Source organism: Magnolia sinica, chromosome 2 (genome assembly GCF_029962835.1).
Source record: "Magnolia sinica isolate HGM2019 chromosome 2, MsV1, whole genome shotgun sequence".
In the NCBI taxonomy this organism is placed as follows: Eukaryota; Viridiplantae; Streptophyta; class Magnoliopsida; order Magnoliales; family Magnoliaceae; genus Magnolia; species Magnolia sinica.
In genome coordinates, this window is record NC_080574.1 from 121,480,773 (window position 1) to 121,497,625 (window position 16,853).

At 41.8% G+C, this 16,853-nt stretch overlaps 1 long non-coding RNA gene across 1 annotated transcript; it reads right to left on the bottom strand.

The window, feature by feature from the left end:
• Positions 1 to 9,179: 9,179 nt before the first annotated feature.
• LOC131237507 (uncharacterized) lies at positions 9,180 to 10,369 on the bottom strand. The gene is made up of 2 exons (XR_009167289.1): positions 9,587 to 10,369; positions 9,180 to 9,388 (listed from the first exon to the last, which is right to left on the bottom strand). It is a non-coding gene; the product is annotated as an uncharacterized LOC131237507 (long non-coding RNA).
• Between the last annotated feature and the right edge of the window lie 6,484 nt (positions 10,370 to 16,853).

Sequence of the window (16,853 nt, forward strand, 5' to 3'; positions counted from 1 at the left end):
ACCTAGTGCAATCAACCCATGGTGTCATCATAAAGCTATAATTAAACTAGATGGAAATTCTTAAAAATCAGAATAGAGTTTTACATGTGGACCAAAAAAAAAAAGTCTGACATGGACAGTCGTGATCCAAAAATAATTCCTCTAGGCACCTGGCCCTGGGTAGGGCGCTCCCCCCTCAGTTTTAGCATTATTAGCAATGTTTTTAGGCTTTGGCTGAAGATGAGGATGAAGATCATAAAACTGGTTGTAAGTATGATGATGACACCAGCAGTGAGTGCAAATTAAAATTTCTTTCTCATTGTTCTTGGAAAGGTGTGTTACTGCCTTTTTTCTCCTAAGAGACGAATTATGGCTAGAAACAAGGACACATCACTATGTAAGAGAACTCTGAAGGCCAGAAGATGCTTGATGGCTTGCCTCACCTCAGATGAAATTATATATATGATTGTGCCTGATGTTAGGCTCAATTCCCAAAAATTATCATAATCCAGATATCATGTCGGACATGTTGGTGAGTTTTTCAATTTTTAATATTTTAAAACAAACCTAATTAGGATCCCTCATATATTATCAAGTACCAAAAAGCATAAAACCATATCATAATCATAGCTTTGATTCATGTCATCCGATAGCTACAGTCAACCGATGACAATCTTCCAAGTAAGAAATCTCTCCTCAAGCTAGCCAAGTTCGATGGTGGAGACCTTTCATCCTAATTCGTACTTGATTCCATCACACAAGATGATGAATTTACCTTTCACAGATTGCCCAATCCTACTACCATGGTTATGGAATTTAGAGTACTACGATCTATGAAACACAATTTTTCCTTGGCCATTAGTTATTGTGTCCAAATCTATCTTTACTTAGAACAACTAGAGAAACCCTTCTCTTAACCCATGAAATCATAAATGAGGTTTCCCACACATTTAGGGCCCGTTTGGATACCACCAAATAAGTTAATTTTTCTACTTACAACAGTGGATAAATAACTTATTTGAGATAAGTATGTTTGGTTTAAGATCAATAATAAGTAACTTTTTTACTTAAAGTAACTTAATCACTTCAGCTTAATAAGTAAAAACCAAGATAAGTTACGTAAGGCATAAGTAGCTTAAGTAACTTACTATCCAAACAGCCCCGAATTAAGGCATCCATGTTGAGAAAAGATATAAGGTCATCAATTTATATGATCATAACAATCATTATTGATTTTCCAAGACACCTAATTCCCAATAAACCACATTACACGAAACAACTAGGAGTAATCGGGAAGGGGATGCCTGTTGTCAGAACAGATGTCTCCAATCTGTTTTTTGGGTTGCTCGACCAGTCGAGGGTCAGGCTCGACCAGTCGAGAGCCGCTCGACTCAAAGTCCAGCGACCTATGTTTTTTGGTGCCCGGGTTGCCCGACCAATCGAGGGGATGGCTTGACCGGTCGAGCGGGTTGCTCGACCGGTCGAGGCCCTCCTTCAACTAGTCGAGGTTACGCAAATCTTGCGCAAACTGCGTAAAGTTGAGACGGTTTCCGGACTTTTCCAATGGATGTGTATAAGTGGAGTTTCCTAAACTATAAATAGCGGTCCCTAAGGCTATTCTGAAGTATTTTAAGGTTTCCTAAAAGTATTCTAAAGGGTTCTAGGGTTATCAAATGGTGTAGAAAGGGTGAGATTCGAGGTTGTTCGAATCGGGTAAGTCCTCTCTCTTTGTAATTTATGCTTTCATAGTGGAGATCTGTCGCTTTGTGCCGTGGTTTTTTCCCACAAGGGTTTTCCACATTAAATCTGTGTGTTCTCGTGTGTGCTCAGTGCCATTGGATTGCTATCCTAGATCTAGATCTATGTGATTTCACAGGCCAAAATCCTAACAATGCCTGCCATAGAAACTTCTAAATTGTGCTTGGGCCTAACATGCTATGTATATGTCATCTAATCTAGTCACCAAACAAGCCCCACTAAGATGAAGGGACCTCCAAACACCAAGCAATTCCATAGCTTAGATGGGGCTACACCACGTAAATTTAAAGATTTTAAGACTAATTTTACATTGTTTCTTGTGGTAGGCCTATTCGATTTTTGGATCACCTAATTTTCGGCGTGTACAATGACTACAAGTGGCTCACCTCATTCACGGTTTGGACCAAGGTGACCTTGGTCATGGGTTGTTTTAGTGCATGGCTTGGGAATAGGGTGGATTGAACGCCTACCATTGGAAACATTATGGGCCAAAGAAGTTTTGAATCAATATGATATTTGTGCCTACAATTTATCTCAGTGTTAATAACATTACGAACAATTTGGATGGTATATAAGCATCATGGTGGGCTCTAGGAAATTTTCATTGGTTGACATTTCTATTCTTATGTAATGTCCCACAAGATTTGAGTTTGAGAAACTAATGAATGGAATAGATTTCTTATAGGCATATCTGTGGGCCCCACAGGAACTTCCTCTATCCGCATTCGTGGTAATTACTTAAAATAAGAGAGTAAGTTATTCAAAACCATTAAATAGGCAGATTTTTTTTTTCTTTTTCTTTTTAATTCCTTTGCTTTTATATTCATAGTAGCTATTATTGTTACACTTAAGTTTCTAATTTGCTTATTAAAAATCAAGCCGAGTCAAATGTAAGTAAATTGCCTAGATGGACTCGATCCAGGCAAGGGCTCAGTGGGGCTCACCATGATGTATAGATTTTATCCGCACTGTCATCTATTTTTCCCGATCATTTAAGGGTATGGACCCAAAAATAAGGTAGATACAAGGCTCAAGTGGACCACACCAAGGGAAACAACGTTTGTAATTAGACCTACCGTAAAATCTTCCTAGGGCCCACTATGATGTTTATTTATAAGGTCACATAGTCGCAGATTGATGTAGAGCGGGTCGCGGACAATTTCATGGCCAAGATGGATCAGAAAAGGCCCGGTTGACGACAGAAGTGATCCGGACCATCGGACCTTAGATCGGGCGTATCTCGCAATCCAAAATGAGTTACCTGACACAAAATATATGATTTTGGGGTAGAGCGAGCTACTTTAGCCAACCAACCTAGCTACGCCGAGTTGCGCAACCCGGAATTGCGAAAAACCCCTGGATCGACGGTCGTTTCTCTGTTTTAATTTCGTTTTTACTATAAATAGTAAGTTTTAGTTTGATTATAACTCTTCATTCATCGGGCTTTAGGAGTTGCGCCCAATGTGAAAAGAGCTTAGAATAATTAGGAGAATGGTTTGATGAAGCAAATAGGACACTTACTATTTTTGGCCGAAAACCTTGCGCACTAGTAGACATCACGACCGTCTATAAATAGTAAGTTTACTATCTATAGTAAGTCGCGAATTCTAGGAGTTTTAGTTGTAGTTTGATTCTAATTTCTTTCCCATTGCTTGTTACCCCTATTTAAATGGTTGTGAACTCCTTTTTATTCATTCATTAATCAAATTCGAATTTATTAGAATTTCTTTCTATTTCTTACTTTCTTTCCTCGTGGAATCGAAAAGTCTCCGTGAAGAGTCCAGAGAAGTTCCGTGGATTTGGAATAGTTATCCTCTTGAGGAAGACGGTGCTCGACCTCACATCCTCCCCTGCATCACAGATGAATAGAAAACTCCAATATCGGCTTGATCGAAAAAATTTCCGCTCTTAAGAATTTTTTTTCCTACCGTGTGGTTCACTTAAGCTTTGGATTTACCTCATTTATGAGCCCATACCTTAAAATAACCCATGAAAAAAAAATGAATAGACGGCGTGAATGAAGCCTATACATGAGGGTGAGCACATGTAGCCTTGCCTGGTGGGGGCAGGACGCAATCCGCTTCTGAATCTAATCTCGTCTTCGAGTCAACTTGACTCAGCTGGGTACCGAGTCGAGTCGAGTTTTCAGATTTTTAGCTATCACACATTAGCATATATACGTGTACCGGGGCACGTGCCACACGTGTACGGTTGTTCCTAACATTAGCATGTATGCATACATGCGTGCACCGGGACACGTACCGCTGTTGTACGGTTATTTTAAAAACCTGGTGTCCTGCGACTGCTGCCCCGTAGATCCGTAACTGTGTGCCCACTTTGATGTTGCTTAACATCTACACCGTTCATCTATTTTGAAAACTCAGCATGAACACAAAAATGAAAAAAAAAAGAAATCAAATCTTAGGTGGATAATATCATAGGAAACAGTCATGATTGAATCCCCACCATTAAAAACTTCATATGGCAACCAGAATGTTTATTTTCCATTCAACCTTTGATAAGGTCACAAATACCACTATTTCCTGTATTATGGTCTATCTGAGACTTAGATCTGCTTTATTTTTGAAATCATGCCTTAAAATGAGTTTCAAAACGGATGAACGGCGTGGATATAAGGAACATACATCAGGGTGGGCCCCACGGTCAGGGATCCCACCCACCTCGGTGGACCCGGGGATCCACCGAAGCCGCGCCACCCGTAATGCTGGTTTCTTAAAATAAAACGAGAGAGAACACTTGTTCAACGGACTCCGCATGCATCACCACAAGGCCATTTACCTTACACGTATATAAATATTCGACACGTGTCACTTCATGCAAATGACTGTCCACCGTCCATCTATTATATATATATGAGCATGGTCTTCTGGGCCAAGGTCAAGGTAGCTGGACGAGAAGGAAGAGGGCATAGCAAGTTCGTGTTCCTCCCCCATGTGGAAACCGGGTCTTTTAAGATTGTTAGCGGGCATTCCATCCTAGCCGTTGGTTTGGGCACTTGGAGATCTGGTTCGCAAGCTACAAACTCCGTCTTCACTGCAATAGTAGAGGTATTTGGAACTCTTTCTTTATGCTTGGTATGAGCTGTGGATGGCCCATCCACCAAAAATCTCTATGGTGAGAATGGTTGGCTTTTAATAGTTGCTTACGAGGAAACAGATCAACGGTCCACATTTAACTAAGAAATTACTGACATTCAATGGCTAGGATGTTCCGATTTTGTTGGATTTGGTGCAAGGGGCCACACAGTCGTGCTCGTTAGTTGAGCTGTAGAGACGGACTCGGATTGGCTGGTAACCAGCAATGTAGCTGGTGGAAAAGCTCCGTGGGCCCCACCATGATCTATGTGTTTCATCCAGGCCGTCCATCCCATGCCAGCTCATTTTAGGGCATGAGTCCAAAAATGAGGGAGATCCAAAGCTTTATGTTATGTGTTGTATATCCATACCGTCCATTCCTTTTTTCTGATCATTTTAGTGCATGATCCTAGAAATGAGGCAGATCCAAATCTCATGTGGACCACACAGTAGGTATTGAATTCCCACCGTTAAAAACTTCTGGTGGGCCACAAGTTTTGGATCTAAGCTGCTATTTGTGTTTTGCCTTCATCCAGCTCTGCGTGACCTTATCGACAGTTTGGATGGCAAATACCATAGGAAGTTTTTAATGGTGGACATTCAATCACCACAGTTTTCCTGTGGTGTGGTCCACCTGAGATATGGATCTGCATCATTCTTGGGACCATGCCCTAAAATGAGATGGCAAAAGGGCTGTTATGGATATTCAATACACATAACAAGGTGGGCTTCATCCAATCCATGCCCTTCAGGCCAAGGGAGATCTTTTTGGAGAAGGAAATTACAAAAATGACCTCAGCTATTTTTTTTCTTTAAAAATTAGTGGAAGTCCAGACTTATGGGCCCACGTGGTATGTGTATGACATACAAGCCATCTAATATATATACCAAAAACCAGGCCATTCAAATCATCATATGGGCTACCCTTGAATTTAGACGTTTTTAGTAATGTATATTAATTTTTATGAATTGACCTTCAGCTAATTAATAGCGTTGGTGTCCACATATTGAACGGTTGGATGTCAGACACATATCATGTGGGCCCATCATTTTTGGATCGTCCTCTTTGTAAAGTAAAAAAAAAGAAGAAAAAAAGAGTGCAGTAATGTAATTTCTCCTTTGAAAAATCACCGCTGGGAATGTTTCCGTAGGCACTGTTTGGTAAAATCCGAACCACGGAGGCATTTTGCTGTAAGAATCCCAATTGAAGCTGGAACCAGCCATTTTGATAAAAACAGGGCTCGTGTAACTCATGTAGGCACATGTGGGGAAGAGGACATGAACGAGATCCACACCGTCCATCGGATGTGTTAGCTAATGTTCACTGCCCGGGCCCAGAAATCAGGTCGGGTGGGCCATGCTGTAGGAAACAACTGGTGGGGACATCTGCCATTAGTTGTGTGTGGGGCCCACCATGGTGTGTGTATATCATTTATTTATTGTTCATTTGATGTGCCCGGCAAAGATAAAAGAAGCCCTCCAAAAATAGGCCATTCCAAAACTAAGGTGGGCCCAATCATGGGAATTTAGAGATTTTATACATGGTTTTCCAAAGGCCCATTTAGAGGTTTCAGGCATGGATTGATCTGATTATTTGAATCAGGGCCATGGGCCAGACGTGATGACACACCTATGGTGTGGATCTCATACACATACCCATGTCAGCGGTTGGCACAACCAAAGTGGATTCCATGTTTTGTGGAGTATGATGATTGATACTCATGCATGGCAACAACTGTACACATCTCATCATTATACGACAATCCAAACCAAACAAATCATGGACTCAAACCACTGATGGGTTTGGCAAAAAATAAAAAATAAAAATGCACTTGATTAATCACACATAGCAATGTGATGAAGTATCCAATACCTTTGAATTATCCACAATAGCTTATTATCATTGCCAAACACTATGGAGTTATCATCATCTAGGAGACACTGTCCACAGCTGTATGATGGCGCCCAAGAGGCCCATTAAAATTTTGAAATTTAAATCATAGATTATTGGAAACTAGCATGGAGTTTGTTTTTAGGCTGGTTGGGTTGGGTCTTAAAATGATGCAAGAAATGCTGTAGAAGAAGGCAGGTTTTTTATGTATGTTTTCCCCCTTAACCATAACAGGTTGGGCATTTGACTGTTTGTGTAGGGAAAGACACTCTTAAGTGCAACTGGTTGGATGTCAAACCACCCTTGAAATTGATGCTTAATGAAATTGATGATTGATCAACCTTAATAAAGTCTTGTTTGGATCGGTCCCAAGTTACTTTACATAAGCTACTTATAACTCAAGTAGTTATATTAGTTTCTACTTATTCATCAAATAAGTATGTTACGTGAACAATGTACCTATATGAAGTTTTCCAACTTCACATAAGCAACTTACTTCTCAAATTTGTTTGGTCCAACCTTAATATCCACTGTCCATCATGTGGGGGCCAGCTTTTGAGGTGAAATGCCTCTTTATGGTGGCCCACCTTGGCCCTATCTTCAATGTCAACCTTCACTCAAGTGGGGCCTACCTTCACTGTGGACCATCCACCTTGTGAGTCCCCCCTTCGATGTAGGTTGTCCATTATGCAAGGCCTACCTTGGTGTGGGTTATCCTCATGTTGAACATTGGATGTGGGCCTTCCACCATGTGGATCCCACCTTTAATGTGAACCATCCATCATACAAGGCCTAACTTCGAAGTGAGCGCTCCATTATGAGGGCCCGCCTTGGATGTGGGTCATTCATAACTAGAGACTGGCCTTCGCCTGGGATGTGGGTCATTTATCACTGGAGACCAACCTTCTGGACCTTTGATGTGAATTGTCCTCATGTGAGGCCCACCTTAATATGGGTCATCCATCATGTTGGGTCCACCATCAATGTAATTGTCCATCATGTGAGGCATGCCTTCAATATCCACCACCCATCATGTAGAGTACACTTTTGATGTGGACTGTCCATCATGCAGCCCAGGCCTCACCTTTGATTTGGGTTGTCCGTCATGCAAGGCCCGCCTTGGATGTGAGCCGTTCATCATTAAGGGCCGACTTTTAATGTGAACTGTCCATTATATGGGGCCCATCTTCCTGTGGGTCATCCATCATATGGGGTCTACCTTCAATGTCAACTGCCCATCTCATGGAGCCCGCCTTTAATGTGGACCGTTTGTCATATGGGCCCGACATTCAATATGGGCAATCCATCATGCGTAGCTCGCCTTGGATGTGGGTCATTCATCATCAGGGGCCAACCTTTTGACATGAACCACCCATTATGTGGGGCCCACTTTGATGCAGGTCATCGAATATGTGGACCCACCATTAACATTAATTGTCCATCATCTGGGGCCGACCTTCAATGTCCATTGCCCATCATGGGGAGCCCATCTTTGATGTGGATTGTCCATCACGTGGGCCCCACCTGTGATGTGGATGGTCCGTCACATGGGCCCCACCTTTGATGTGGATTGATGTGGACCATCCATCAAATGTTTCAAAAGGTTGGCCGATGGTGTTTCAATGAGTAGCATTCAATATCACTGTTTCAAGTAGTGTGGATCCATCTCATATTTGACCTCACTCCTAAAATGAGCTTAAAAAAAAGGTGGACAAAGTGGATTTATTTAAAAATAAATAAAAATCAGGGGTGGATTTCTTAAAGAACTAGGTTACAAGTTTTTAGAGGTTCTGAGCTTTCAGGTTGGCTTCAACACAAATTTTGAAGTCTTGTAGCCCACTTGTTTTGGATCCATCCTATTTGGGGCATTGGGTAAAATGAGCTGGCAAAACTAGTGGATTGGGTGGATTTCTTAAAAACATGATGATAGGCACAAAAATAAGTGCTAGTGTTGTTTCAATGGTAGGCATTCAATTCCAATGTTGCAAGTCATGTGGTCAACCTAAGTGTTGGATTTGCCTCATATTTGGGCACTCTCCCTAAAGTGAGCCGACGTAAGATGGAAGATGGTGGACGGTGGATTTCTCAAAAAACATCACGGTGGGTCACAAATGTTTTAACAGTGAGGGCAGGCATTGTCTCAGCGGCGGGTGTTTAATTCCATTGTTTCAAGTAGCGTGGTCTACTTGAGTGTTAGATTAAGCTTATATGTGGCTCTTCGATATGGTTGATTTCTCAAAAACATCATGGTGGGCTACACAAGCTTTTGCAGCTCCTTCATTCAAATGATAATAGTTGAATACAACGGTTTCAAGTCATGTGTTCCACTTAAGTTGTGGGCCTGATCTTCATCACAATTGGGCCCACTGGCTAAATAAACTAGTGTGTGGGCATTGTTTCAATAGTGGGCATTCAATGCCATTGTTTGCAAGTCATGTGGCCCACTTGAGTATCGGACGTACCTCATATTTGGGCCCACACCTTAAAAATAAGCTGATGAAAATAGTGGACGAGATGGATTTGTTATAAACAACATGGTGGCCCCACTATTCTTCAAGAATTAAATGGACAACCATCCAAAAAGCCCCAACTACACACTTATCATCACGCCTACAAGGACCAGTGTAATGTTTATTTGCCATCTAACACGTTCATAAGGTTGCACCTACCTGGATGAAGGGAAAACACAAATATCAGCTTAGATCCAAAATTAATGTAGCTCTGCCAAGTTTTCAAACGGGGTGGATGGACAATAACACTCGAAATAGCCGGGATTGAAGGTATGCCGTTGAAACTCGGAACCGAAAGCACTGAGTAGATTCTTGGAAAAGACCATGAGACATTACATTCTGGATGACAACACGCCTGGTTTTTGTTTGTTGGCACGAATTGGACTGTTGGGATTGATTGATCAGTGCCACGGTAGGGCCCATACTTTGGACGGACTGGATTGGCTTGCACGTACACAGAATGCATGTGCAGTGGATAATTGTCAGGATTTTGGTGACTTGCGACGAACTCATTGCGTTCTACGACGCAACAACCATCAAACAAAAGCGGTGAATGTGGATGGCCCATGTCCATTTCAGGAGATTGATACGGTAAAGTGGGTGAAACTGGAATACGGTGGTGACAACTCTTCCACAGTACAGGAGGCAAGGTAACGAATTAATCAGGTCCATCCATCTAGTTGCCCCTACTTTGGATGGATGGTATTCTCAAATAGATGTCACAAAGGCATCATTGGTGGACCAAACCACATGAAACAGCCGGGATTGAAAACATTTTGCACATAGGTTTTAGATCAGGTGATGTTTGTTCTCCTCATCAGGTCCTTGTAAACATGTTGGATGGCAAATAAATATTATTACAGTGGCCCTAGTAGACATGATTATCATCATGGGTCATATATATGTACTTTGGGCTTTTTGGGTAGTCCATTTTATGAACAGTTGAAAAGGTAGTGGGGCCCACTGATGTTTGTCACAAATCCACCCTATCTACTATTTTCATTGGCTCGTTTTAGGGGTGGGCCCAAATATGAGGCAAATCTAACACTTATATGGGCCACACAACTTGCAACAATGGTATTGAATGGCCACTATTGAAATAGTGGAATTTGTATGGCTCGCTGTGATTTTATTTATTTATTTTTTTTTGAGAAATCCATCCCCATCCATCAGTTTTTTCAACTCATTTTAGTTAGCGTGCCCAAAGATGATGAAGATCCAAATCTCGAGTTGCGTGGCTTGAAACAGTGGTATTCAACACCCATCATTAGATGGGAGGAGCTCCAAAAACAACGCTATGAAGTTTTTTACAAATCCACCATAACCACCATTTTTGTGATCACCTTAGGAGTGAGCCCCATATAAGGCTAATCTGATACTCAAGTGATCTACACTACTTGAGATAGCTCATGAATGTTTCAACTCGACATTATCTTTGCAGTTTGCAGTGAACTTTTTTTTTTTTTTTTTTTTACATATGCACCTGCCACACAACCACGCACGCCGTAGTGGGATTTGACCACCTATGGGTTCCAGTCCTTGCCTGAGTGGTAGACTATGAGGAGTTTCAACATGAGGTCTTGGGTTCGAAACCCATAGGTGGTGAAATCCGACTACGGCATGCGGGGGTGTGTGGCGGGTGGAAGAAAAAAAAAAAAAACATTGCTCACACTACAAAGTGTCGTCCACCGCTATTGAAACATTCATGAGCCACTTTGATGTTTTTGAGAAATCCACCCATACACGATTTTCATCAACTCAATTTAGGGGGTGTGTCAATCTGAGGTAAATCCAAAACTCAAGTGGGCCACATGACTTGCAACACTGCTATAGATAGTCCTAGATCCCATTTGTAATGTTTTTGAGAAATCTACCTAGTTCACGAGTTTTGCCAACTCATTTTAATGGTGGTCCAAATACAATGAAGATCCAAAACTCAAGTGGGCCACATGGCTTCAAACACGATATCAAACCCCACCTTGAGAATATAGAAGCTCTAATAACTTGTAGCGCACCTTGATGTTTTTAAGAAATCCACTACATCCACCATTTTTTCAGCCCATTTAGATAGTAGGTTCAAATTTGAGGCAGATCCAACACTCCAATGAGCCGCATCCCTTGAAACAGCGGTATTGAACGCCCACCATTGGAATAGCACCGGCCCACCTTTTGAAACATTTGCGCGCCTATGTGATGTTTTTGAGAAATCCACCCTATCCACTATTCTCTTCGGATTATTTTAGGGGATAGGTTGGGTCAAGCCGGCTGGGTCCATGTATGAGGTACATCAAATACTCAACAGTTGTTCATTCTCTACTGTTTCCTTCAATGTGGCCTACCTATTAATGTGAGCTAGAAAAAGGGATGGATGGAGTGGAGATGCGGCCCACCCAATGAAGGAAAACAGAGGGGGGGGGTTGGTTCATGTCATGTGGCCCACTTAAATTTTGGATTTGCCTTGTTTTTTTGTTCACACCCTAACATGAGTGGGCAAAACTGATTGATGCAGTGGATTTCTCAAAAACATCATGGTAGGCCTTAGGTTGGTATCAATAGTGGGTCCTCACTTCTATTGGTGTGGTCCACTTGAGCTTTGGATCAACCTCATTTTAGGCTCATGCCCTAAAATTAGTTGACAAAATGGATGGATTGCATGGATAAACCATATACATTACATGGCCTCACGGAGTCGCAACAAGGTTGGTAAATAGTTATCCAATAGTAAATTACTACTACCTCTGTGTAAGTGTGGAGATTGAATGTCAGCCTTGAAACACTTGGGCCTGCCGTAATGTTTCTAATAATTCCACTCCATCCATCATTTGGGTGGCATCATTTTAGGTGGTTGGCCCAAAAATGAGGCAGATTCAATATTCAAGTGTGCCACACAATTTGTATTGAACTCTGATTGTTCAACCTCAATCATTTGTGGGGCCCATCGCAATGTATCTAATAAATTCACTCTGTCTATCAGTTTTGCCAGCTCATGTTATGGGATGAACCCAAAAATGAGACAGATCCAAAACTCAAGTGGACCACACGGCAGGAAAAAGTGGAGATTAAGGGCCAAGGGTCACAGTCCAAACATACGGTGATGTTTTTGAGAAATCTATCATGTCCATCTATTTTGCCACCTCAGGTTGAGACATGATCTAAAAAATGAGGCAGATCCAAAACTAAAGTAGGCTACACGAGATAGAAGCAATGGGAATTGAATGCCCACTGTTGAAACACTCCTTGGGACTAAGAAGATTTGGATTATGCTAGTATTTTCGTCTTTTTTGTTCATCCCAGTGGGAGTTGAAATACTCCTTGGGCCACAGAAGATTTGGACAAGTTAGTATTTTCGTTTTTTCTGTTCATCCTAGTGGGAATGACCTTATGACTCATTGACTGTTTTGGATGGCATACAAACATCTCAAGGGACCCATAAAGGTTTCAACTGTAGGCATTTCTCCATTTTTCCTGTCGGGGGCCCACTTGAGTTTTCGATTTCTCTCGTATTTGGTCTCGTGTTGTCCCAAATGAGGTAGCAAAATGGATGGACAGGGTGGATTTCTCACGGACATCATGATGGGCCCACGTGTGGTGAGGTCAATCAAGCATAGGGCGGAGTGCCTCTTAGCCAAGAGATGAGGGACTTTAAAGTGTAGGCAGTTTCCTCAATGCAAAAAGCTGTCACATAAGTAATAATGTCAGGGGATTTAGGCAGGTTTTTATAAATAGTTTTAAGTTAGTAGTTTTTTTCTCCATAGCCTAAAAGGCAGCTGCCATATGGAAAATCCCTAAAAAAAAAATATAGGGTGGTTTTCAGGCAGACCCTTAATATGAGTGAGGGAAGCAAATGGGTGCCAGCCGCAAGGCAAGACCCAAAAATCATCCCTCTCCATGATTAAGGTGGACCATTTAATTAGAAGCATGTGTATAGGGCAAAGCTCACCCTCTAAATAGTTCTGTTGGTGTGGCCCATATGAATCAATAATTGTCTGATTTTTTGGGTCATGGGACTAAGTTTTAATGTGGCATCTAATGGTTAAAGGGGATTTAATCTCATAATCGCAGTGAGTTGTAAAAATCAAGGGTGGATGTTTCTGTCCCAATTGTTTTTGTTGTTGTGGCCAATCTGAATTACAGATCAGCCTGATTGTTTGGATCTGGGCCTAATATGGGATTACACATCTAATGGGGATCTCATATATGCAACAGTGGGCTCCTTTTCGAAGAAACAACAACATTTATACTCGTAAACATCTTCTCGTGATGTGTTTCCTAAATCCACTCAAACTGCTAGGTGAATGATGAAATTTTAGGCATAGGGCTCGAAGCCCAGCCCCATTTTTGTGAGTCAAGTGGGCCATACTAACAGGAATAGTTGGGAAGGGAATGCCCACTCTTGATTTTTAACCAGGCCCACTGTAATGTTTACGTGAAGTTACTTTGACCAGTACATGTGTCATCCCATGTTAGGCCCAAGGAAAAAAAAATCAGGCTAATTTGTGATTCAGGTGAGTGGGTCACACCAAAGGAAACAGTCAGGGAGAGAGACGCCCATCGTTGATCTTTTATAGGGCCCACTGTGATGATTATGTGAAATCCACTCAAACCATTAGATGGCACACCAAAATTTAGGCATATGGCCAAAAAATCAACCCCATTAGTAATTCATGTGGACCAGACCAAGGAAAACAGTTTGAAGGGTGGCTCATTTCTTTAAGCTCCAAGACAAGATTTGTACCGAAGAACATGCATAAACCGGACCTCGTTTGACCAATGGAGGGCCAAAGGGGCATTCTGACCAATCAGCCTCCCTTAGGCATACAAGGGAATCAAGGGTTCTGATTTTAGTTGAAGATCATGACCTATAGAGCCCTTGAGATAATGGTTTGCATGTGCACAACACAGGAGCATGAGGATGAGTTAAGTGGGATATTGGAGAGCTCCCACAATAGGAGAGGAACAATAGTTTTGGAGTGATGAATGAGCATGGAGGAATCAACCTCATTGTATCAAAAACTGACATCCAGAAGGAATCAACATCAGTGTGTCAAAATCCTACATCGAGAACGAATTGGTGTTAGTGTGTCAAAACTACATCTAGAAGGAATCCACTTAATCGTTGAAACCATGCTTGTGATGCTTGTCAAAGACCATATATGGGGTGAAGTTCACATAGGAACTTAGCCATTTCTACCACATCTTGTACATATGAGGATTGTACATGGCGTCTCGAGGCATCTAATATAATCTAGTGTGTTGTAGTGTAGTTCAAATAATCTTAAGAGTGGTGTCTACATTATTATAGAGTTGTTTGGAGGTTTGTGGAGGGTTCTGGAGTTCTCTAGTGACTTTTGGTAACTAGTAGTATAGTCTAGAAGAGTCTAGAATGCTAGATATAGCACCATTCTAGCCATTGTTCGTTCTTTGGAGAGTTCCTAGGTCCATATGATATGAGGAGGAAGCCCCCTCATTTGGAACTTAGTAAGTCCCCAAGAGTTGTAATCTTCCCTCGAGTGCAATTTAAGCATTCCTATTCACTGTCTTGGTGTAGCCCACCTTTGATGTGGACTGTCCATCATATTGGCCCCACATTCAATGTGGGTTGTCCATCATGCGTAGCTGTGGGAGTCACTTTAATGCGGGTCATCCAATATGTGGATCCACTATTAATGTTAGTTGCCCATCATGTGGGGCCCACCTTCATTGTCCATTGCCCATCATGTGGAGCCCATCTTTGATGTGGACTGTCCATCATGTGGGCCCTACCTTTGTTATGTTTCAAAAGATGGGCTGGCAATGTTTTAATGGGGAGCATTGAATGGCACTGTTTCAAGTAGTGTGACCCATTGTAGTGTTGGATCTACCTCATGTTTGGGCCCACTACATGAAATGAGATAGTGGGTCACACAAGTTTTTTGGAGGTTTTATGATCTAATAGTTGACTTCAATTGATGTCTTGTAACCTACTTGTTTTGGATCAGGCCCATCCACTAAAACGAGCTGGCAAAACTAGTGGATCAGGTGGATTTCTCAAAAATTATTATGATGGACTGCAAAACGAGTTCTGGAATTGTTTCAACAGTAGGCGTTTGAAACCAATGTTGCAAATCGTGTGGCCCACTTGTGTTGGATCCACCTCATATTTGGGCACGCCTACACTGACGTGAAAAAGATGGAGATGGTGGATTTCTCAAAACCAGCAAGGTGGGTCTAGAATGTTTCAATAGTGGTGGGCTGGCATTGTGATAGTGGTGGGCGTTTAATACCATTGTTTCAAGTAGTGTGACTCAGTTGAGGGTTGGATTAGGCTTATATTTGGGCCTATCCCCTAAAACGAGTTGACAATATAATGGTGGATTGGGCTAATTTCTCAAAAACGTCATGGTGGGCCAAACTAGTTTTTGGAGTTCCTCCATTCTAAGGGTAGTTGTTGAATACAACTGTTTCAAGCCATGTGGCCCACTTGAGTTGTGAATCTTCATTATATTTGGGCCCATCGGCTAAAATGAGTTGGAAAACTGGTGGACGGTGAATTTTTTGAAGAAAAAAAAAAATCAATGGACCATATGAGTTTCAAGTTTCAAGGGTGTGTTGGCGCTGTCTCAACAGTGGGCATTCAATGCCATTGTTGCAAGCCATCCGTCCCACTTGATTATTGGATCTACCTCATATTTGGACCTACCCCCTAATATGAGCCGATGAAAATGGTAGATGAGGTGGATTTGTTACAAACAGCATTGTGGCCCCACTGCTTTTCAATGGTTGGTTCAAAGGACAATACCAAAAAAAAAATGCCCAAGTACGCAGTCCACAATGATAATCATGCCTATTACTGTCATTGTGACATTTATTTGCTATCCAACATGTTCATAAGATCGTACAAACCTAAATGAAGGAAGCACACAAATATCAGGTTGATCCAAAACTTCTATGGCCCGAGAAGTTTTCAAGCCAGGATAGATGGACCCCAACACATGAAAAAGCTGGGATTGAAAGCATGTTGTTGAAACTGGGAGCTTAAAGCTATGAGTAGCTTCTTGTAGAGGACCTTCCATAAAGAGATATTCAAGTGGGCTTGGACTACATCCTGGAATAAAACACACCAGTTTTTTGTTCTGTTGGCACCAATACTGTTTGGATCGATTGATCAGTTCCATGGTGGGGCCATACTTTGGATGGACAGGCTTGGCTTTGCATGTACACCAAATGCACATGCGGTGGATAATTGTCACGGTTTTGGTGGACTTGCGACGACCCGTTGTGTTCCACAAACCAACAGCCATCAAACAAATGTGTCATACATGGTAATGTTGCAAGTGTAGGATATGAGATGTTCGTGTGACACTCGCCCAGCGCATGTGTGGTATCCAAAAAATCTGGACAGTCCAGATCCATTTCGGGAGATTTATCCAGTGGAGTGTGTCGAATCGAAGGGTCCGTACATCTAGTTGCCCCTACTTTGGATGGATGGATTTTTCAAATAGATCTCACAAAGGCATCATTGGTGGACCACACCACATGAAGCAGGTGAGATTGAAAACTTCTTGTGTTATAGAAGTTTTGGATCAGACTAACATTTGTATGTTCCCTTCATCCAGGTCAGTGTGACCTTATGAACATGTT